This window comes from Triturus cristatus, chromosome 9 (genome assembly GCF_964204655.1).
Source record: "Triturus cristatus chromosome 9, aTriCri1.1, whole genome shotgun sequence".
NCBI lineage: Eukaryota > Metazoa > Chordata > Amphibia > Caudata > Salamandridae > Triturus > Triturus cristatus.
In genome coordinates this window covers 841,182,908-841,206,370 of record NC_140592.1, presented here as the reverse complement: position 1 = coordinate 841,206,370, position 23,463 = coordinate 841,182,908, and the positions used below count along the sequence as shown (strand labels likewise).

At 44.9% G+C, this 23,463-nt stretch overlaps 1 long non-coding RNA gene across 2 annotated transcripts in view; it reads right to left on the bottom strand.

Moving 5' to 3' along the window:
• The window catches only part of LOC146798926 (uncharacterized), a 46,164-nt gene that overhangs the window by 4,943 nt on the left and 17,758 nt on the right, over positions 1-23,463 (bottom strand). The window contains exon 3 of one of the 2 annotated variants that reach the window (XR_014968804.1): positions 8,170-8,293. This is a non-coding gene — a long non-coding RNA (uncharacterized LOC146798926). Of the gene's footprint in view, positions 1-8,165; positions 8,294-23,463 lie in introns of those variants that run through there. The other variant, XR_014968803.1, reaches the window with a different exon arrangement.

The window sequence follows — 23,463 nt, the reverse complement described above, 5'->3', positions numbered from 1 at the left end:
TCTTTTTTCTTTACCAGGAAGTATCTGGAATAAACTCCTCAACCTCTTTGGGATCGTGGAACCTTCTCTATGGCTGATTTTTGGAGAAGGATACCCACTTCCCTCTGCAGCATGTTGACCAGGTAGCATGATGACGGTACCGGAGGGATCGAGGGAGGACGATGTCGGAAACAGAGAGAGTACCCATTCTGCAGCGTAGCCAACACCCACTGGTCCTTCGGGATGGCTCACCACTCTTGCAAATGGTTCGCAACACTTCCTCCTACTGGAGTGGTTAACGGTAAAGGAGGGAGCAGGCACTCCTTGCTTGGCTGGAGCTTTCGTCGAGGTAGAGGACTTACGGTTCCCTCCTCTTCCCCTCTTGGATCACCGGCTTGGATACTGTGCTTTCTGCTGACCTTGTTGGTTGTGGTTCTTTTGCCAATGAGGGGTTTGAACCCTCTGTTGGAAGGAGCGGCGATCAGTATTGCGGTAACGGCAACAAAACTTTTTTTTTCCTCCAGCCCCACCGCCTTCAGGGTATCGAGCTCGGTCTACATCCATGCCATCTCTTCATCGGTGTGCGAGCCAAACAACGAACCAGAAAATGGTAGGTTGCGAATCCGGGACAGCGCCTCTGGCTTCAATGCAGTCAGGCGAAGCCATGAAGATCTTCTGGCACAGATTCCGTGGGCGTGGGAGTGTGCTGAAAGTGTAGCTCCATCCGCCGCAGCACTAATTACTAGATTCGCCACCAAAGCTGCCCTCTTGTAAAACTTCCTTGAAGTCCTTACGGTCTTCCTTGGGTAGTTTTTCTGTAAAGTGCTGTAGAGAGTCCCACAAAGCTCTATCGTAGAGCCCCAATAGAGCTGACGCACTGGAGACTTTAAGCATGGATGCAGAAGTGCCACATACTTTTCTCCCCATGAGTCTTGCGTCTTGCTCTCCTGGTCTCATGGTACTGTGGTCTTGCTCTCCTGGTCTCATGGTACTGTGGACGAGGAGGCCACTGAGTGGGTTTTTCTGGCAGCAGCCACAATTACAAAGTCCAGTTTTGGATCCGACTTCAAGAAGGAGGGATTCCCCCTCTGGCGGACGATACTTCTTTAGAATTCTCGCCGGTGCAGTCTTGAGAGTGGCCGGCGTAAGAAAGATGTCCTTAACAGGTTTAAGAAGCCCCGGTACCAATGGAAGTAATGGGCGAGAGGACGTCTTCTGGTTCAAAGTTTCGAAAATAACCGAAGTATTCTGCTGAACAGGCATAGGAATATTCAGTTTGGTAGCCCCCCTGGAAAGCACGGCCTGGAATGTGCTTACATCGTCCACCGGAGAGATCCTCGACGGTGGACTGTCAGTAAGGATAGTCTCTTTTTGAGGAGTATGTAGAGGAGGTAGAAAGCGTTGGAGACCTGTCTCGTCTTCTGCTGTGTGATCTCCTTCTGGATGGCGGTGCAGGAGAGCGAGTACGAGCTCTTCCTCTTGGTGGAGAAAGATCCACATCTTGTGCTAGGCAAGCCAGAGGCTACTTGTGAGCAGGACTGGGATCCCGTCTAACCCCTGCCGGCTGTGTATGATCAGCCCAGAGGTGTAATGGTCGCATCTATCTGGGAGAAAAGTGAACGACGTGGAGATTTCCGTCCTTCTTGATGAGCCTTTTCTACTGAACGTGGATGACCAGAGGGAGAATCCTGGCTACTTGAGGACGAAATAACCACCTCTGGAGAACCAGACCTGGCAATGGAACGGTGGGAGCCTGCTCTCGACGTCGAAGGAGACATCTGCTTAGACGCCATCCGCGACTGAGTTCTTTGTCTCGATGTCGATCTTCTTGATCTCGGCGAAGACCTGTATCTCGACGCCGATCTTCTTCGTTTCGACGGAGGATTGGGCTTCGACGCAGGGCGTCGCATCGACGGAGACTCCTGCCTCGATGTAGATCTTCGTTTCGACGGTGGACTGTGCCTCGACGCAGAGCGCCGCATCGACGGAGATTCCTGTCTCGACAGCGATCGTCCTTGCTTAGACAGAGGGTCCATCCTTGATGTCGAGTGCCTTTCCTTCGACGGAGGACCGTGTCTCGACGCCAGCTGTGAAAACGACAGACTGCTGCCTCGATGTCGAGTGTCTTGCTGACATCGACGGAGGCCTATGCCTCGACGATTGAACATCCGATGACCTCTGCTTCGTCGTTGATCTGCGCTGGGACGCCGATGAGGGCTTCGGTCTCGACGTCGAAGATGTTGACTTATGTCTTGGCGTCGATCATCGCTGAAGAGTCGACGGCGGAGGATCTTGTCTCGACGCCGGACCCTGCTCTAACACCAATGGAGACTTGGCTTTTGAAGTTGAAGAACGGCGCTCCTGTGCCAAGGCCCTCGTTGACGACTCCGCCAGTACCTTCGACGCAGAGCCCGACGCCAAAGGGGAACATATTGGGACATTGCTCCTCGACGAACGCGTCCTCTTTGTTCTTACAGGAGACCGACCTCTTTCTGAGAGGCCATAAAGACAGATTCTCTCCCTCTCTTTGACTGTTCTTTTAGATAACTTCCAGCAGTGTTGACAGGAGGCAGGAGAGTGAGACTCAAGAAGGCAGAGAATGCACACATCATGTGTGTCTGACTTGGCCTTTTTGCCACAGGCAGGGCAAGGATCATACAAAGAAGGCATTTTTGACAGAAAAGATCTTTCCGCCACAAAAAAATGGTTTAACTCTCACTCTATTATCAAAGTATGTTGAGTGAAGTCAAGAAAACCACACAAAAATAAGGAATTTTTGACAGAAAAGAAAAAAATGTAGAGAGCTGTGAATCCAGGGTCCTGAAAGCAGGAGCCGGAAAGAACTGACCTGTCACCCCTGAGGCATGATGGGAAGCTAGGGGTCATGGCTGCCTTAACCCCTTGTATGCCCATGACGAGTCCAGCTCGTCATGAGGGATTCCCTTTCGTGCAAAATAGCCTCGGGAGCTGGGGAAGAGCTTCCCCAGCACTCGAGGCCCCCCCCCCTTTCACTGCAATGACGATCGGCGCGCACGTCGCGCCGACGTCATTATAGTGAAAGTGAAACTGAAATGAGCCAAGAGGCTCATTTCAGGTTTCACTTTGTACGTGCTCAGGGGGCTATCTCAGCTCCCTGAGCACGTACAAAGATGGGAGAGGTATCGTTGGAAAGGGGAGAATCTCCCCTTTCCAATGGTACCCTTGCCCAGTGGATCCCTGCTTGGGGATCGCCACAGGAGGGCGATCCCCAAGCAGGGATCCACCCACTAGACACCAGGGAGGGGGGAGCAGCCCCTTGGGCAAGGGCCTTTGCTCCCCCCAAATATTTTGGGCATTATTTAGTCTTTTTGCCCCCCCTGCCTGCAGTAGCCCCCAATCTGCCCCCCCGGAGGGTAAAAAGCCCACTAGACACCAGGGAAGTTACATAAATAAATAAATAGGGGTGGGGGCTGCCCAAAACGGGCAGGCCCATGCCCCCCACCCCCCCATTACTACAGTCTTTCTGCCCCCCCGGGGGGCAGATGGGGCATCGGCCCCCAATCTGCCCCCCTGGGGGGGGCAAAAAGCCCACTAGACACCAGGGAATTGTAAAAAAATATAGGGGTGGGGCTGCCCAAAACGGGCAGGCCCATACCCCCACCCCACCCCCCAATTATTACAGTCTTTCTGCCCTCCCCTAGATGGCCGCTGAGCACCGGGCCAAAAACCCAGGTGACCCCCCCCCCCTTGCAAAACCAGGTCGTTTTGAGGTAGGCAATTTTCATGTCGCCTCAATACGTTTTGGGCCCTAGCCTGTCGCGGGTACTTGGGCCTCCCACACGAGTGAGGCACCGTTTTTATCGGGAGACCCGGGGGAACGCTGGGTGGTAGGAAATTTGTGTCAGCCCGGTGATGCCTCAACTTTCCCACACAAAAGTGTGAAAAAGGTGATTTTTTCAGCAAAATTTGAGGTTTGCAGGGCATTCTGGGTAAGGAAACGTGGGGGGATCCACGCAAGCCATACCTCCCTGGAGTCCCCTGGGTGTCTAGTTTTCAGAAATGTGTGGGTTTGGTAGGTTCCCCTAGGTGGCCGCCGAGCACCGGGCCAAAAACCCAGGTGACCCCCCTTGCAAAACCAGGTCGTTTTGAGGTAGGCAATTTTCATGTTGCCTCAATACGTTTTGAGGCCTTGCCTGTCGCGGGTACTTGGGCCTCCCACACGAGTGAGGCACCGTTTTTATCGGGAGACCCGGGGGAACGCTGGGTGGTAGGAAATTTGTGTCAGCCCGGTGATGCCTCAACTTTCCCACACAAAAATGTGTGAAAAAGGTGATGTTTTCAGCTAAATGAGGTTTGCAGGGCATTCTGGGTAATGAAACGTTGGGGGATCCACGCAAGCCATGCCTCCCTGGAAGCACACGGGTGTCTAGTTTTCAAAAATGTATAGGTTTGCTAGGTTTCCCAAGGTGCCCGCAGAGCTAGGGTTCAAAAACTACAGCTAGATATTTTGCCAAAAAAGGGTCATTTTTCACTGCGAAATTGAGGTGTGACCACGTTGCGTTTTGCGCCGTTTCCTGTTGCGGGCACTAGGCCGACCCACACAAGTGAGGTACCGTTTTTCTCGTAAGACTTTGGGGAACGCGGGGTGGGTGGAAATTTGTGGATCCACGCAGATTCCGGAACTTTCCACCACAGAAATGTGGGGAAAATGTGTTTTTTTGTCAATTTTTTAGGTTTGCAAGGGATTCTGGGTAACAGACCCTGGTGGGAGGCCGTCAAGTCACCCCATCCTGGATTCCCCTAGGTGTCTAGTTTTCAAAAATGTATAGGTTTGCTAGGTTTCCCAAGGTGCCCGTAGAGCTAGGGTTCAAAAACTAGAGCTAGGCACTTTGCCAAAAAAGGGTACATTTTCACTGCGATATTGAGTTGTGAACACGTTGCGTTTTGCGCCGTTTCCTGTCGCGGGCACTATGCCTACCCACACAAGTGAGGTACCATTTTTATCGGGAGACTTAGTGTAATTCAGTTTTGTAAAGGAACTGTTATTATCTATTGACTTTCGATGCATTTCTGCCATCCAAATGAAAGATAGTGTAAAAAAGAAGTCATTCTAAAAAATGACTGATAATTCTCATGCTAGTATGAGTATCCCCAATTTCAGAAATGTGCTAATATCTACTGTTTCTAAACTCTATATTTTGTTCCCATTTCAGAAATACATAGGTGTCTTTCATACCGATTTTTCCATGTACACATTTTTACAGAATAATTACTATATACCCGGTACATAATAAAAAACCATTGCAAGTTGCTGCTCAGTTTTTGGCTCTGGGTTCGTCGGGTTCTTGGTGAACCTACAAGTCCTATATATCCCCACAACCAGTAATGTCCAGCGGATGTAATGGTATATTGCTTTCAAAGAGCTGTCATAATTAGAAGAAGTTACAGGTGAAAACGTTGACACAAAAGGCTTTTTTTTTCAACTAATTTTTAATTTATCCTATATTTAACTGTTAGTTTCTATAAAAAAAACCTTGATGGATCTACACAAATGACCCCTTGCTGAATTCAGAATTTTGTCTTCTTCTCGGAAATGTATAGCTTTCCAGGATCCATTATTGCTTTTGTACCCATTTCTGCCATTAACTGGAAGGAGGTCAAAAGCACAAAAAATAGCAAAATTAGGCTATGTCCCAGAAAAATGCCAAAACTGTGTAAAAAATGTTGGGTTTCTGACAAAAGTCTGGTATCCCCGAAAAGCTGGGAAAATGGCGATTCCAACCCCACAAACCCTATTTTGATAACATTTGCAGGGAAAAACCCAGATGCTTTCATTTGCAACCCGTTTTTCCAATTTTTCCGAAAAAAACCCAACATTTTGCTGTATTTTGGCTAATTTCTGTGACCCCTCTGGGAGAATCCACAAACCCTGAGTACCTTTAGAATCCCCATGATGTTGGAATAAAAGGACGCAAATTTGGCGTGGATACCTTATGTGGTCAAAAAGTTACAGGGGTCTAAGCACGCACTACCCCAAATAGCCAAAAAAGGGCGTGGCACAGGAGGGGAAAACGCCTGGCAGCGAAGGGGTTAAAAGCACGTGCCAGTTTTTATGGAAGATTGCTTTCATTTTCTATGTTGGTTTATAATGCAGCCTGTAGGCTAACAATGCCTGCTTTTCTTTTGCAGTTTGCTCATGAGATTTACTCATTAAAAACAGAGTTCAAGTGCATCTTGCTCTCATGTGTTTTTATACATATATTATGTATATTTGCAAAAGCAGCTTATGTGTTTTATTACATTGTTTAGCCTCCTATACGAGAGCTGCATTGGTATTAGAAAAAATGATTTATGTTTCTATATATATAGAGCTGTGTATATATATGTTTTTCATATATCATTTTTATTATTTCCGGGGTCCCCGCACATGGGCGGAAATATTCAGTGCTTTTGACTATTGATGAGGATCCCCTGGAAGAGAATTCATGATTAACACTTACAACTTACGATCCAAAGAAGAACTTCATTGGCAAGTGTTAAGAAGCAGCCAAATTGCAAAACTTGACTTACTGTTGAGCTAAATGCCACAAGTCTTCCATAGCTAGACAATCCATACTCCACAACAATATGTAGCATGGTTACAATTTATTTTCATGCCAGTGAATTGTGTGCATTAAACACACAAACTGTATGGTGAAAAAAGACTGAAGTCTTGCTACCAAGCACATATAGTTAACACAAAGAGATGGACAGAGTGCTGAAACTTTTCAGACACTCACCCAGTCACAGACCTGGGTTGAATCTATCATCATTCTTTAGCTCACTTCGCCATCTCAGTTAAGATCCAGCCAAATGCAAATCAGTCTTGACACTGTGCCTCATGGGAGCAGTCCAGACCGAACTGCCAAACCAGTTCTTCTCTGGAACGGAAACAAGCATCCTGGGACCGGTTTCGAGGTAACACCCCTCATCAGCCAGGCTAGCTTGAATCCAGTGGTAAAGTGAGCAAGGGACCCACGTCTGGGCATACCCATCCAACTTAGGGCAAACAAAGCAAACACAAAGAGATGATGGATGGAGTGCTGAAACGTTTCAGATACTCACCCCCAGTCACAGACCTGGGTTGAATCCATCACCGTTCTTTAGCTCACTTCGTCAGCCCAGTTCAGACCCAAACATATGCAAATCAGTCTTGACCCTGTGCCTCATGGGAACAGTCCAGACCATACTGCCAAGCACATATAGGTGGCACCAGCATCTCAAGAACAAAGTAAAGATAGGCTAGACAGAATCCAGAGATACTCTACTAAAATAATGTGAGGTTTACAATACTGGATACTAAAGCTTTTAAACAGTAAAAAAACTAAGCACTTTTAGCTGAACACTTAGTCCCAAAGGGGTGCCAAAAAGCAACATTATAAACAATAAACAGTTTTTCGTAGAAGCGTAAAAGCATTCATATCTTGGGGCTGAAGACGCAGAGAAATTATTTTTAAAAAATTCAAAAAGGATTTGGAACAGACTAGGGGACTAAATAGACTTAACTACCCAAGAGGAACGTACACAGATTGGTACCTAGTCAACGCACGTAGATGTGTATGCAACACTTTTTTAATGTACTACTGTCACTTTGCAATCTGTGCTCTGTATCATACAAGACGCATCTTTGTGCTCTTTAAAATTCAATAAAACAGATCTTGCAAACAAAAAACCCCAATTTGAATGGAGGAGACTATATAGCAATGAAATGGCCAGAAAATTAACTCGTTGATCCTCTTATCTTTTATTCAAGTCCATGTATTTTGCACTCTGATTTTAGTGTTCAAGCTGTAAATCAGGGTCAACAATTTGTGACTTCTGCAGTACTGATGCTTGAACTTCATGCGCTATCAATGTTATCAACATATTTATAAAACGCACAACAGCAAATCCTCACGCTCAGTCTCTGTGACACACTATTAAGGAAACAGGCTTGGCAGCTATGGTATTTTTAAGTAGCCTGCGTGCAATGCAAATTGTAATGCAGAGTCAGAGTTAACAAGCCATCCCTGTTGTTAAATAGAGCAGAATTAATTAATCAGAGCACATTGAAGACTCTGCATCCCATTAAGGAAAGCTTAAGATCCAAATATGCCAAATGAATACAGATGCAGAACACCACATGTATTATAGAGAAATAACAGTGCAAAGAAGAAAATACATGAAACTTACCACCATATGATAGCTTGTAGTAGAAGTAGCCCATAATGGCAATACCAACCCACATCTCTTGATGTACCTTGGTGTAGTACGGCCTCATTCTGGACCACCATGCTGTCAGTGCTTGTCCTGCCATCTGAAATAGATATTTACAAAAAAAAAAAAAAATTACAAAGGTTGCTTAATGCACTATTTTTTCTCAAAACAAAAGTAATTAATTGTTCTCTGTTTAGGTGATTCATATACAAACTAAATATCCACATTCAAGTAGTAAGACATTATTACTGGAAAAAGAAGAGAAAAAAACTGACCGTTACAGGATGCCTTCAAACTATACCTTGCATTCACAGTGAACTAAGACTGTAAGCAAAACTGAATACCTATTAATATGGTTGTGCGGGATATCACTCAGTATACATTTTACAAATGGGTTCCTCCATAGAAAATTGTGGACAGACATCTTATCTTCTAGTAGTAAATATCCAGTTTAGGAACGTTGGCAGAAAAATGTATTCCACTGTTTTTCCTTAGAAATCTGTAAAAGTAGCAATAGCCAGGAGACAATCTTTGAAGAGGTCAGAGAGTACAAACAACAAAATCTAACTGGATAACAAGCCTTTTTTTATCCAATATTTACGGACACAAGGATAATTCAACCTTGCATACTTCCTAGACCATTCTGTGAAGCAATTTGGTTAAAGGCAGTTAGGTGACCATCAAGACTTCTACAAGTAGACTCAAGCTATGACTGACATTGCTGGTGGATGTTCTGTAGTGTGAAAAGTTCCTGCAAGTAGGCACACTGAGGAGTTTGTATGCTCAAGTAAAATATTGTTGGATACTTACTTATACTATTAAGGCATCTCAAATCTGATTATTCATGTACTTGTTGAATAGTGCATCTAGCTTTCCAACATCAAGACTCTATTCTAAATTCTTAAATACGGATTGTTATTTCCTAGGGGTTGCTAAATGTACGGGGATCCTGGAGTGTTGCATCGATTGAAAATTTGGTATATTTAATCAGGGAGAAGAGTATGCTTCTATGTGTAGCTTGCAAATATACAAATGTGTCACATTATATGCCCTTTTTGACTTAATATTGCAACAAAGACTTCATAGTCTACAGAAAGTAACGACTTGCTTGGCTTTTCTATGCTAGCAAAGAAGTCAGCCAGAAGACGATAAGAACTTAAAGGTTAGAGTGCTCATTTTCAACTTAAGCTAGCAGGCAGCTTGTAGGTAATAGAATTTCTGGCACCACGTCTTTAACTAGAGTAGTTTGGTTGGGCACCACAGGTGCCAGAGGGGATTGTCATAATTGTAAGGGCACATTATGCCACTAGGGGCGTCTGGAGCAAATGTCTACCAACACAGAGGACATCCTGCTTCTCTTCCTGGCAGAGACACAAATCAATATTTGGATGCAGTAGGGCCATTGATATCGACAATCACTCCTGGAGTTGTCCTCTAGAGAGGAGAACCAATTCTGAGAAGAAGCTGATTCAGCCATGAGAAGCTGAAGGGGACTGAAACTTTACATCAACAGAGTTGCAACCTTTAAAGCTTCTGCTGAGTCGTATTGTTTCGGTATGGTTCAAGCAGGGATTAAAGAAAAAACTGTCATTTAGATCCTTTTTCATTTACAACTTTTCCACTTAGGATAAGATATTTGGAAGTGGTAAAGAGCTCATCCTACAAGTTCTTTCAAATATTTTTTGCATTAAGAATTATAAAATGAGAACCTGTGGCAGAGCAAACTGTAATGGAATAAGCCACATAAGGAAGTGTTTAATAATGTTTGGCTCCCAACGACAACCCTTGTGAGAGGAAACATGAAAAGGGCCGAGCCCGAAACTGGTAGGAACCGCCGGAGAGGGAGTGGTGTTTTTTTTTTTTATTGGTGGTGGCTTTTACATTGATAGTGGTGTTACTGTAATTGGTGGTGGCGTGGTGTTTTACATATGCGATAAAGAACTGAATGTGACAAAGTTTGACTGTTGAGTGCACTTTTTAGATGCAACAATGCATAAGAGGCTATTTTGCAAGTACTCTGTAGAAGGTGGCTTGATACACTCTGCTTGAAGTGGGAGAGAAATACTCCTATGAGTGCAACAAAAGCACACTATGTGTATTTTAAAGAATTGGTACCTAAATGTTTTCCTAATAGCACAGGTGTCTGTAGCCGGAGTGCATAAAAAAATGACAAGAAGACTTCTTTAAACCGAGATATACAGCAAGAGACCCTAACAAGACTGATATGGAAGAACCGTAGCAAAGTGGAGAGCAGGTGAAGTTAGAGTCAAATAATACCATATACATTGGAATGAGGACAAAACTTACAATTATGAGAAGTTTGTTAGAAAGATGAATGCTAAGATGATGCTCTGGGAGGGTGGTGTGTGTAAATGTACATAAGTAGCCTTGAAATAAAGAACGACCAACTGCAGAACTGAGGCAGAATCTATTCAAATAAAGGGATACTGTAAGCATTCAGCAGCAAGCAACCTATTTAAATGAAAGAAGGTAGAAAGCTTAGACAACTGCAAGAGGTTGGCACAGACAAGTAGTTAGTTTCATTTGCATCAGGCATAGACAGAGGGCGTGGATGATGAGATGAGACCATGCATTACCCACAAACGGGGCTAAACACTAGTGAGGATGGATGGGAAACAGTTTAGCAACTTCAAGATATCCTGCATACAGGGACTGCATCAATAACATTAGCATAGAATTAGATTTCACACACTGGGAGATTCTTATGTGTGCACCAGGAAAGAAGCAGCCAGCTGCTTCATGGAGAAAATGTAAAATATCTTGTGACCGTCATCATGAGTATAATGATTTCTTTTGAAGGAGATAGGGGGTGGCACCAAAGCGTAGTCCTGATACAGTCAAGCATTTTGTTTGTCCTGTGGAGTGATTGTCTTACGAGGAGCTGATACACAGAGTTAGTTAACAGGTTGCATGTTCTTTTCATTTGTTTCACTCCGCTCTACAGTCTACACTAAGTCACTCTTGACTCCATAAGGAACAAGCAGAGTTTAAAGTGTTCAGGTTCACTTTAGATACAAATTAAAATAACTGTATTTTACTGCAGTATTTCAGTAGAACTTGCTACCCCTTTGTGGGAGTTGAAGCTAAAGCCAATTAGTCTAGTAATTAGCCTATTATCGCTCAGACTATTCTTGGGAATAAACCACTGGTTCCTAACTTGTGGTCTGGGCTGGGGACCCATGGGGCCAGCGACACCTGATCCCGGGGAGAAAGTGGGGGGGGGGGGGGGGTCCACGTCGACTTAGATAATTAAATAATATTAACAGATTAATAACTATATAAATAAAGAAGCAAAATTGAAAACTAAAAATATGAAACATTCTGTACATCTGAAGGAATTTTAAAATGTAGGCTAAAATCTCAGTTGGGTTCCTCAGATTGATTAATCAGAGGAGTGCACGTGCATCAAACTTTTTTAGAGTAGTTTTATCATAGTGTAACATGTATACATATCTTTAGAAACATGGGCATATTTCTCAAAGGAAGTACAAAGGTGAAGTATATAAATGTACACTTAGGTTAACACACATGGCCGTGTGGGCATGGGATCATTATATGAGTATAACTCAGTGAGGTTATAGCATATAGTAATGAACCATAAAAATAACGTAAACACATGCTGCACTCCCTCCCAGCCACCTTTACTATATTTACTATACATGACTTTCTCCTGCCTCCCTTGTGCTCTCGTCATCATGCTACAGGACATATTAACTTACTAGACCACGTGACCAATTCCAGACCCCCCCCCCCCGCGCGCTGTCCGTCGGCCTTCCACTTCCCATATATAACCCCAGTGTAGCTCAGTGACCACACATGCCCCGGGTCAGTCCTTTCTCGCAGGCCCCCAAGTCACAGTGGTTGTGTGTCCGATTTCTGTTCCAATTTCTCAAGATAAATTTCACATTGATCGATATGAAAACAAGTTACTTACCTGTAACTACAGTTATCCACTATTGGTATCTTTCATAGATTCACATGCCTGAATCATTCCCCGTCGCCGAGGCGGGAGTCCCACGGTAAACTACAAAAGCAGTAGTAGGCTGAAAGGAAGCCAAAAGGCCTAAACCTAAGTAGCCTATCTACCTCATTAAATTAACTAAAACATTTGTTACAACCATTCAGCTGCCAGCACCCTCTAGAACCTTCCCAGCAGAGGCAGTTCTCCTCAGACTTTCTAAGCACAAGTGGGAAGTAGTAAACCCAAATCATAAAGAACTGTCTCGCCGGGGAGGAGGGTGGGTGCATGTGAATCTATGAAAGATACCAATACTGGATAACTGTAGTTACAGGTAAGTAACTTGTTTTCTTATCCAGTATTGGGGTATCTTTCATAGATTCACATGCCCGATTCAGAATAGCAAGCAGTAAGCCAACAAAAGGTCATTTGCAGATGGTGGGAGACAAGGTTCATAAACTCCCCCAATACATCCATAAAGGCCAGAACATAATAGCCTAAATAAACCTTTAAGAAATGGAATGCATATTAAGAAACATTATCAAATAATGCGAAAATATTAACACAAAGAAATATGCATATATAGAGCGAAGAAACATAAATCAATTACATGCAGCATTGCAATATATAAAGAGAAAATACCCGAATCTGATCTTAATTAAAAAGATGTCGAAGAACCGCTTGCCCTACGGCTGCATACTCCTGTTGTGCAGAGTGCAGACAGTAGTGCTTTGTGAAAGTATGGACACTTTTCCATGTCGCAGCACGACAGATATTCTCCATAGTCACTCCGGCAAACAATGCTGTAGAAGCTGCTACAGTCCTGGTAGAATGCGCTTTGGCCTTGTCGTGGCAGAAATGAATTGTAGAAGCCAACCATCTGGCTATTGTTGCCTTTGTTACTGCAGTCCCAAGTGTGGCTTGGCCATAGGCCACAAACAACTGGTTGGATCGCCTGATATCCTTGGTCTTTTGTAAGTAGAATTTCAAACAACGCTTCACATCAAGAGAATGTAAAGCTCTCTCAGCTGGTGTGGATGGATCCGGAAAGAAAACCTTTAACTTCACTGGTTCAACGAACTTTAAGAATAAATCTAGGATTTGTTCGAAGAGTTACGTAATCCTTAGTGAAATGCAAAAAGGGTTCTGTGATAGTGAAGGCTTGGATTTCACTAAACCTTCGTCCAGAAGTCATGGCTAGCAGAATGGCAACTTTCCAAGTGAGAAACTTGAGATCAGCCTTGTGGATAGGTTCAAATGGTCGTCTCATCAATTGCACCAACACAGTATTTAACTCCCACTCTGGAGGAGGTGCGCGAATTGGAGAGAAAGCTCGGAAAAGTCCTTTCATAAATTCTTTGACCAGCGAAGATGAACAGGGAGAAGGCTGTTTGGAACTTTTTCTGTATCTGGATGAACCTTTATCGATGAAAAGACAAGCCCAGATTTAGCCAGGGACAATAAGTAAGGAAGAATTTGTTCAGCAGGCGCTTGAACAGGGTGGACGTTATTCACCTCGCACCAATAACAGAATCGCTTCCACTTTAAACGATAAGTCTTGACTGTACTTTGAGCACGAGACTTAGCCAAAATCTCACGACAGTCTTGAGAGATGTCAAGATCTTTGAATTCTAAGAAATCAGGAGCCATGCGTGCAAGCGCAGAGACTGTGGATCCGGATGGAGTATTTGACCCCCTTCTCTTGACAACATTGTGAGTGTCGGAATCAGGCAAATAGGTTTGTCCTGGGACAGTAGAATCAGTTCCTGAAACCAGAACTGCCTTGGCCAACGGGGTGCAATCAGAATGAGATGGCAACCCTCCATCTTCATTTTGCAGAGCACTTTCGGAATCAAAGGGATTGGGGGAAAGGCGTATGCACAAATCCCTGACCAGCGCATGGACAGGGCATTCCCCCTGGATCCCTGTTGAGGAAATCTGCTGGCGTAATATTGGCATTTCCTGTTTTCCCTCGTTGCAAATAAATCCAGTGTTGGTTTCCCCCAAACTTGGAAGATTTTGTCCACCTGCGACTGCTCCAGTTCCCATTCATGACAGCCCGCTAGAGACCTGCTCAGCGCGTCGGCCAGAGCATTGTGGAGCCCATTGACGTGTACTGCTCTCAAGGTTATCTCGTGGAATGTGACCCACTCCCACAATTCCTGAGCCTCCTGCGATAGAGACAGCGATTTTGTTCCTCCTTGTTTGTTGATGTAATACATGCTGGTCGTATTGTCGGTACGGACCTGCACCGAGGAACCGGCAATCATCGGGAGAAAAGCCTGCAGCGAGAGGAAGATGGCGCGAAGCTCCAATCTGTTGATATGCTGTTGTCGGTATTCCAGGGACCATTTTCCTTGAATCTGTAAATCTTGCAGATGGCCTCCCAATCCCTCCATGGAAGCGTCGGTTGTTAAAACGAAATCTGGAGTAGCTGGTAGGAAAGTGAGGCATTGAGCCAAATTCACTATCTGAGTCCACCAAAGCAGAGAATCTATCATGCGCGGTGTGACCCTGATGGAGTCGTTAAACGATCCTCCAGCTTGCGGCCATTGCAGGTGCAATCCCTCTTGAAGAGGTCTCATTTTGAGCCGTGCCAAAGGTATGAGGTTTATGGCAGATGAACACATCCCCAGAAGGGAAGCGAACGTCCGGACCGAACGGACTTTCTTTTTGAAATTGCAAATTTTTGAAGACGTAACTGGCGATCTTTTGACAAGAATGCTTTGCACTGTTTCGTGTCCAGCACCGCCCCCAGAATAGGAATCACTTGAAGGGGATGCAGCTGTGACTTGTTCACGTTGAGAGAGAGAGCCAGAGTCGAAAAGAGATGTAGGCATGTTGTGATAGCGTGATTGGCTGCCTGTTCCGAAGGACCTTTGAGCAACCAATCGTCTAGATACGGGAAAACCTGTATTCCTTGAGATCTCAATGTCGCTGCCACTGGTGCCAGACATTTTGTGAAGATTCTTGGTGCTGATTTCAGTCCGAATGGGAGCACCTTGAACTGATAGTGGACGCCAGCCACTGTGAATCGTAGATATTTGCGATGCTTGGGGTGTATAGGGATGTGAAAGTACGCATCCTCCAGATCTTGAGAAGTTAAAAAATCCCCTTTGTTTAGACAGCTTAACACCTCGGAAAGTGTGACCATCCGGAAGCGTTGCTTTTTGAGGAATTTGTTGAGCTTGCGGAGATCTAGGATCGGACACCACTCCCCTGACTACTTCTTGATGAGGAAGAAACGAGTAGAATCCAGTTCTTATTTGGGACGCTGGGACTTTTTCTATTGCATTCTTCCGAAGCATCTTTAAAGCTTCTTTGAACAAAAAGTGAAGACGAGGGGGAGGGAGACCCCTGGGCGGAGTAGTAGGTGGCTGTTTGATGAATTCCAAGGTGTGACCTTTGCTCACTAAGTCGAGAACCCATTGGCCCGAAGTGAACTGATGCCACTCGTGAGCAAAAGATGAAATGTTTGCGCCCACGGGGAGGGAGGGAACGATAACTGGCGTCCTGTGTAGATCATTGCTTCCTGTTGGTCTCGCGACCTTGATTATTCGATCGCTTTCGACCACCTTGACGTCAGAAACCAGCCGAAGAGAATTGTCGGTAGGATGATTGCCCATAATGCTATCTATACTGTGTCTGATACGGTCTATTTTGCTGATTTTGATACCCTCCTCTAGAAGCAAAACCGCGTTCCCCTGCACCTCTGAATGATCCGCGCCTGTATTGTAGAGCGCCGAGCGATTTAGCAGTATCAGTGTCCGTTTTTATAGCAAGGAGGACCTCATCAATGTGCTTTCTGAATAAGGATTCCCCATCATAGGCTATGTCTAAGATCTTAGTCTGTACTTCTGGCCTAAAAAACTTGGCTTTAAGCCATCCTTGGCGTCCGAGTACTGCAGCTCCAGCAAGTTGTCTAAAGCTGGTTGCAATGTCCTGAGCGCAATCTATGATCTCAGATGCAGCTCGTTCTCCCTCTAAAAGTATCTTTCTTGCATCCTGCTTACGGTCCTCAGGGATAAGGTCAAGAAATTCCATAAACTCCGACAACATCTGGTGGTCATAACGGCCGAGAATAGCCAGAGAATTTGCATCTTTGATAGATGCTGCCGCCATGCTGGAATTTTTTTTACCTATAAGGTCTAGCCTCCAACCTTCTTAGTCAGGCAGTGTTATTATGGGCGTAGCCGGATTTTTGTTGGGCGGCTTGTGATATCACCGAATCCAGTCGGGGATGACCAATCAAGCAAGATGGAGTATCAGGAGGAGCACAGTACTTTTTATCAATGCGAGGGAATACAGCCGGGATTGAAGCAGGCGTTTTCATAATCTTAATTCTTTCATTCAGATATAATCAATGATAGGAATTGCTCGTGACCTTTCTATATTCTTTAAAATCATGTAAAAAGCAATCTGTGTGCTCTACAGTAACTGGCAATTGAAATCTAGATGCCGCTCGTTGCATCAAGTTATGAAAACCCCCAATGTACTCAGGGGGAGAATCCGAAGGCTGAGGAATGGGAGGAGAAGGCATTGGTATGACGTAATCATCCCAAGGATCCGTGTTAGTATCTTTATCCGGTAATTCACCCTCTTCAACCTCTTTCTCCCGAAGAAGTAGTGTCATGATGCCCTTGCGGCGATGAACCAGGAGGGTGGGCGACGAAGCAGGAACCCCTGTCTGAGGTAACGGATCAGGAAGCTCTGTTGGCGGAGGTGGAAATTTTGGAGTAGGCTGTTGTGGTGGAAACCTCTGACGGTAATCCGCCAACATGGCTTGGAGATCTTGAATGAGCATAGGGGGGAGATGACTCTTCTCTGGGATACGACTCCCTTCTGGGAGGTCTATGATATGGGACAGCAAGATCTTCCTGATAATAATGCTCATGATATTCATCATCATCATCCGCCTCTTGGCACTTGATGTTAAGTTCAGAGGGGTGGTGAGCTATGCCGAACGGTCCCTCATAATCTTCGTCATCATCCTCATCTTCAACATAAGTTTCCAAGATATGAGATGGCAATAGAGGAGACATCTTACTGTAATCCTGCCTTTGGTATGTTTTCAACTGAAAAGGAGTATGATATGGGCGTTGAATGTAATGGCTGCGAGACTGATAAACTCATCGATGGGCTCTTCGTCGACGACGACGGGACTGTCGATGAGAGATTTCAAAGAGGAAAGTATCTTCGTCGATGAGCTAGACGACGACACGGTCATCGACTATGTTTTAGACAATTAACTCTTCATTGACGAGTCTTTAAGAGGAGGTTTCTGGTAGATCTTAGACACAATAGGTGAAGAAATAGCCATTGTCGAGACGGTAGCAGTCGACAAGGGGGCAGCAGAAGTGACAGAAACCGCCGATGATGGAACCAGTGTGGGCGTTTTAAGCTGGATCTTACTCACAGTTTTAGAAGTTGAAGGCCTCTTGGATTCCTCAGAGGGCAAAGACAGCGTTGACCCAGAGGAAGGTTTAGTAGGGGACCTCTGTGAATGGTCAGAAACAGCATGGGAGGACTTATGATGTTTTCTCCCCTCACTGGAAGAGCTGTCTCGAGATCTAGCCCTTTTGCTTGAAGTGGAGGCCTCATCTTCCTCAGCCGAGGAAGATTTGAGCCATAAGAGAAGCCTTGCCTCCCTATCCCTCAGAGTTTTAGGAGGGAAAGTACGGCAAATTCTACAATCCTTAGCAACATGCTCTGGATGAAGGCAGTAGATGCAGTCCTTGTGTTGGTCGCCCACATGGACCCTCTTCTTCTCACAAGTGCTGCAAGGTCTAAAAAGGGCCTTTTTATCAGACATCCTGAAGAAAAGAAGTGAAAAACTGAGTAAGCACTCAAGGAGACTCCCTTCTACACGACGTGCGGTGAAAATCTGAGGAGAACTGCCTCTGCTGGAAAGGTTCTAGAGGGTGCAGGCAGGTGGTTGGTTGGAACTAATTTTTTTTTAGTTCATTTCATATAATGAGGTAGATAGGCAGGTTTCGGCCTTTTGGCTTCCCTTCAGCCTACTACTGCTTTTGTATTTTACCGTGGGACTCCCGCCTCGCCGACGGGGAATGATTCAGGCATGTGAATCTATGAAAGATACCCCAATACTGGATAATAGGCATCTCCAATCCCTGGCTAGTGTCTGCCGGCACTGCCAACTCCTCCCGTGCCCCTTCCACCATAGCTCCCTTGCTGGAGTCGTGCTGGATTTCCATGCCATAGCTATACAGTGCTTAGCTAGAACCAGAGCTAGGATCTGGAAGCAGACAGCTGCTTTATTCGTTGAGTAACTGTGCGCATGTCTAGCAAGCATCTAATTGGATTTTACAGCAGAATAGAGGCGGTGAGCTCCAAAATGCAATGCGTTACCTCTCGTTTGAATGTGGTTATTACCGGACAGGTCCATATCATGTGCTCACAGTGGACTGGGCACTAGCGTGCATCTTCCCTATCCTGTCCGGGGTGATATAAGCATGATGTACATATTTAAATTGGGTGAAGCAGAACCTAGCATTCCTAGACACAGTATTTATCAAGCCCAAACAGCGAACCAATGAATTAAACTGTATTCTGGCCACCAACTTGTCTTCCACCAGTCCTTGAGTGCCTATGACACCACCCCCCGTACTCTGCAGCAGGGTCCGATAACAGTCCTATGATGACTTGTTTTGTCCAACTCAAATCCAAAACCATGTCTAGCTCTACTGCAATATTGGGTAAATGTTACTGAGCCCCATATCCTACCCATGACCCCCTTGTAGGGCAGAATATAAGTGGAATTGTCCGGGTCAGAGCGCATATGTGGCCATCAGGTTCTCAAACAAGTGCAATTTCTTGTCTTCTACTAGTTCCCTCAGATCACGATTCCAGCAGCTCTTCAGCTATCTATGTGGTGTGACTCCATCAGGCGGCTTAGTGGTAGAGCCCAAAGTGGAAGATTTGGGGCATTGGGTATTGCCTACTTACCACTATGAATATATTTCCTCCAGCACAATGAGTTGACTTTCAACAGTACATTGTTACAGCCTCTTGAGGACGGGGTGCTCAGGAACCACTACAATACCGGGGAATCACCTAGCTCAATGTGGACTATGGGGGGCTTCAGAATTCGGTAGCTCCCCCAGCCAGCGCATAGGCCACTGGAGTTGTGATGCTGCATAATAAAGCTCATAATTGAGCTCCTTCCTCCTGCAGCAAGGCATAAAGCATAACAGCCACCCTGTGCCTGCCCTTAGGTGCAGTGAGTAATAGCAGCAGGTATGCGAAGAATGGTTTCTTCAGGATTACTGGAGGTGCAGCACAGAAATAGAGGAGCCTGGGAAGAACCAGCATTTTTGATATCGAGACCCTACCCATTGGGAATAGAACCAAAAGGGCATGGATTGTCTGATCAAGGCCAGTGCCATCCCAAAATTACCATAAATAAGATCACACTCATTGTGATATTTGTACACGCAAATATTTAACGGTGAACGACTTCCTCTGTGATCGGCCCATCCGCCGTTGTGGCGGAGAACTATGCAGTTTGAAGAGACAACTTAATCCAGTTAACCCTTAGTCCAAATGCCCTAACAAATTCATCTAACAGACCCATGACTTAAGTGCATCAAACATAATATAGTATGGATGATGGGCGGCCTCAATTGAGTTTAGAAAAGCTCCAACATTCACATAATTAAAACTTTATTTTGTATATTTGTTTGAGAAATAAATGTCATCATTCTTGTATTTGTTTGATGAATGCTTATTTCAATATTTGTTTATTTTTTTGCGGCTCAGATGATTGAAATTGCTTAGGTGTGAATCCCAGGATTCCAATGGGGTTCCCTGGAATCCAGTAATAATTACGTGGATGACCACAAGGTTAAAAACAACTGGACTAGATGATTAACCATGTTTGTGTACTGAAGCATTTATCTGCTTTAAATTAATGAACAAAGACACGAAATGAGATCGTTTTTAAAGAACTTCTATGATCTGCAAACAAGAATAATCTTTCCCTTACAACGAAAGGTAGATCACCACCTCTACTAACTTGAAACTTCATGGGTTCTACATATTTCAAATAAACACGCCATAAAAATATGCAAAGGAAGAAGCGCAATGCCCAATAAGAACAAAAACAGTCAAGTAGGCCAACACAATATACAGCTCACTAGGCCAAGATGATTCATGGTGACATGGTGTCACCTACAATTTGTAGTAGTGGCACATTTTCTGTGCTGATGGTATATGTAGTTGGATTTAATTGAGCCCAGATATGCTCCGTTGGACTTCTTTATAACTAGGTTTACAACCAAATGCTCATAATTAGGTCTGGATTAAAAGTGGAACGAAGTCAGTGGCAATTTTTCACTTTTAATCGCACTGTGGTATCAAACAAAATCATAAAAGCGCTTGTATCCTTGGCCAGACTTCGAAACGTTCCTTAAAAAGAATAGGCACCACCTGCAAAGGAACCTAAGCTAAAAGATAGTCTGGCATTGCGTAGCTGCGATGCACAAGTTGTTTCTCAATGGAGCAAACACTATTTTAGAAAATGCCACTCTAAAAATATTCTTAAAGCTGACTCATGTCATGACAGGACATGCTTGAACAGTGAAAACCAAAAAGAAAGGGGTGCAATCAACCTTCCATAGGTAACAGAATTAGCAGCTAATTAATTGCAACCAAACTCAATCTTTTAATTTGAAATCGCAATAGTTTACCGTGCACATATAGCATAAATGCCATAAACAAAAATGCATGGCAGTACGTGCTTTGCCCCCGATTTTCTATTCTTGATTATCTCAAACTGCCAAAAATAAAAAAAGCATTTTTTTTAGTGCACATGTACAAATAAAAGTATTGAAAACATGTCTGAGGAAATGGGGTGTGGTTGTGAGACCTCACTGTGTAATACACTTACCAACCCCTTTAGGTCCAGTAGGTTTCGTCTGTAAAGCCCTCAGCTCAGCTATCGGTAGCTGGGGCACTGAGCAGAAAGACTTAGACATAGAAACAAGTTTAAAGCATTTAAGCAGCACCGAATCGACTGAGGAAAAGAATAAACAATCGCTCAAGAAATGGGACACCAGACTCTAGAAAGAAAAAGATCTCCTGGAGGGCTCCAGAGGAATTGATTTTACAAGCAAGAATAAATTCAAGCAATTTAACGCAACCACTTACAAGCCTTGGAAAAGTCAACTAATTTGGCTCTTAAATCCTTTTTCAAAGAAAACATAGGTATGTGTCAATAAGGTTGGATAGAAGTACTTTGAGACTAACTCCAGCAGGGTACTAGTCAGGGGGACCAGCAAGGTCATCAAGAACAGTTACCTTCACAGAAGAAGCAGTCCTTTAGCAGTTCCAGGTATGTTATTTGTGTTGTAATGGAATCCTACAGAGTGGTCTTGATGCAAGGGATGAAGGATGCTGAAGATGCTGTGGATGTGACACAGCCGACTGGTGTCTTCGGTCACGAAGCTGGTGAGGGGGTCTTGGTTGCAGGGCCGACATTCCTCTCGTCTGGCCGATGCCTAGTCGCCAGTGGACTACCTTTCACCTATTGTCACGGTCACAGGCTAATCCTTCCCTGGTAGATACCTTGCCTTCTTAGGTTCCAAGTAACTCTCAGACAGCACTTCCAAACTCAAACAACTCTGGTGCAACTCTGTGCGTTGGGTCTTGGTCCCTGGTGCTGCACGCCGGAGGTTTTAGCGACTTGAAGACTTTGGGCTACCCACTTGCCTCAGACTTCTTCAGCTGTTGTGTCCCTGTGTTGCCCAAAAAGGCCAGTCAGTTAGCTCTTGGAGGCCTTGTGGCTTGACTGGGCTCTGGAGACCGATTCACCCTGAGCAGGACAAGGCAGGCACTGTCCTCTCTTAGCTAGCCACCAGGGGCTGTTTTTGTTAGTGCAGTCTCGCTTTGCTGGACCCTCACCGCAGCAAGGCCAACATCCCTCGGTCCTTCTTCCAAGTCGGTCAAGATCTGAGGTCAGAGTGCCAGGGGTGCCCTAATCACCTTTATAAAATGCCATCAGGGTACGATGTGATTGGTAGCTAATAGGCTACCAGGGTCCCTCCTTCCTCATGACAACTTCCTGCAAAGCGTGGCATTTGGCTATCCCAGGATGCACCGTTCTGCTCACTCCCAACATTGCAAAACCCTTCTGTCGACACTCAGATCTCCGTAACCCACCCCATAGGTGGGGCTACACGCACCTCGAAAAACTGGTTGGACAACTGACTTCATCTCTCCTGTCCCCAGTGCCAGCCTGTCGGACTAAACAATACAGCAGCCCATCTCCCAAAGGTTACCCATTTGCCCTTTAAAGTCGGCCTCTCCTTTACAGCTCAGCTTCTTGGCTAAAACCAGTAGGACTTCATGCAGGAGGGAGATAACACCTCTCTCCCATGCAGCCCAGAAAGTTGGGCAAATCATGACTGGTTAGGGAAATTGGTTACTCGGTAGGCCTCATCGATCAAGAGGCACCTTGGAGTCCACATTAACACTCAGAATGAGAGTGGCGGGATGTGGGAGAATCACACTGACTTCTCATGTGCCTTTTTTTTGTTTTATAAACTTCGACTTAACCGAAGATCTGGAGTGGGAACATGACCTGTCGCAGGAAAGATCACAAAAGCACACTCCTGAATTTGGTTGAGAATGCTTTTCTATGTTTTCTGGTGATGTTCTGCAACGTAGATTATGTTCCTGTATCACCTTCCGATTCATCCTGGAGATTTTTTGCAGGATTTGGAGTTGTCAGAGGATCCGAGACTTCAGAGACATACCTGATAAGGATCAGTCACATACAGTCGTTTGTAAGGTTTAAACCCTGTCATTTTAGGAGTGGCATGTCCCTTGCACAGTTTGAAAAGAATATGTTCAGAAAAGTAAAAAAGGAAGGGGACGTGCTCCGGATGTGTTGGAAGGCGCGGAAAGAAAATCGACATCGCACACATACTGCCGTACAAGGGAATTGCTGGAAAAATTCTCCAGACCCAGTTTGGCGCCTGAGGATATTCACATGGTGAGGAATCTGGACTTAGAAGTATCCATCAGAAAAGGTGCAAAGATGTGGCCAAGTCATTTTGTAATTGTGCTCATGCATGATGATGAATGCGTGTGCAACGGTCACCACACATGCACTTATCTAACAAGCATTTACAATGCAACGGTCTCGGCATTGGTAAAGTTAGAGCTATTGGCATTGCTCATGACAATGCCGTTTCTTTAAATGTTTTAAAAACAAAAACAAACAAAAATAATGTCATGAGTAATGCCAATAGCTCTAACTTTACCAATGC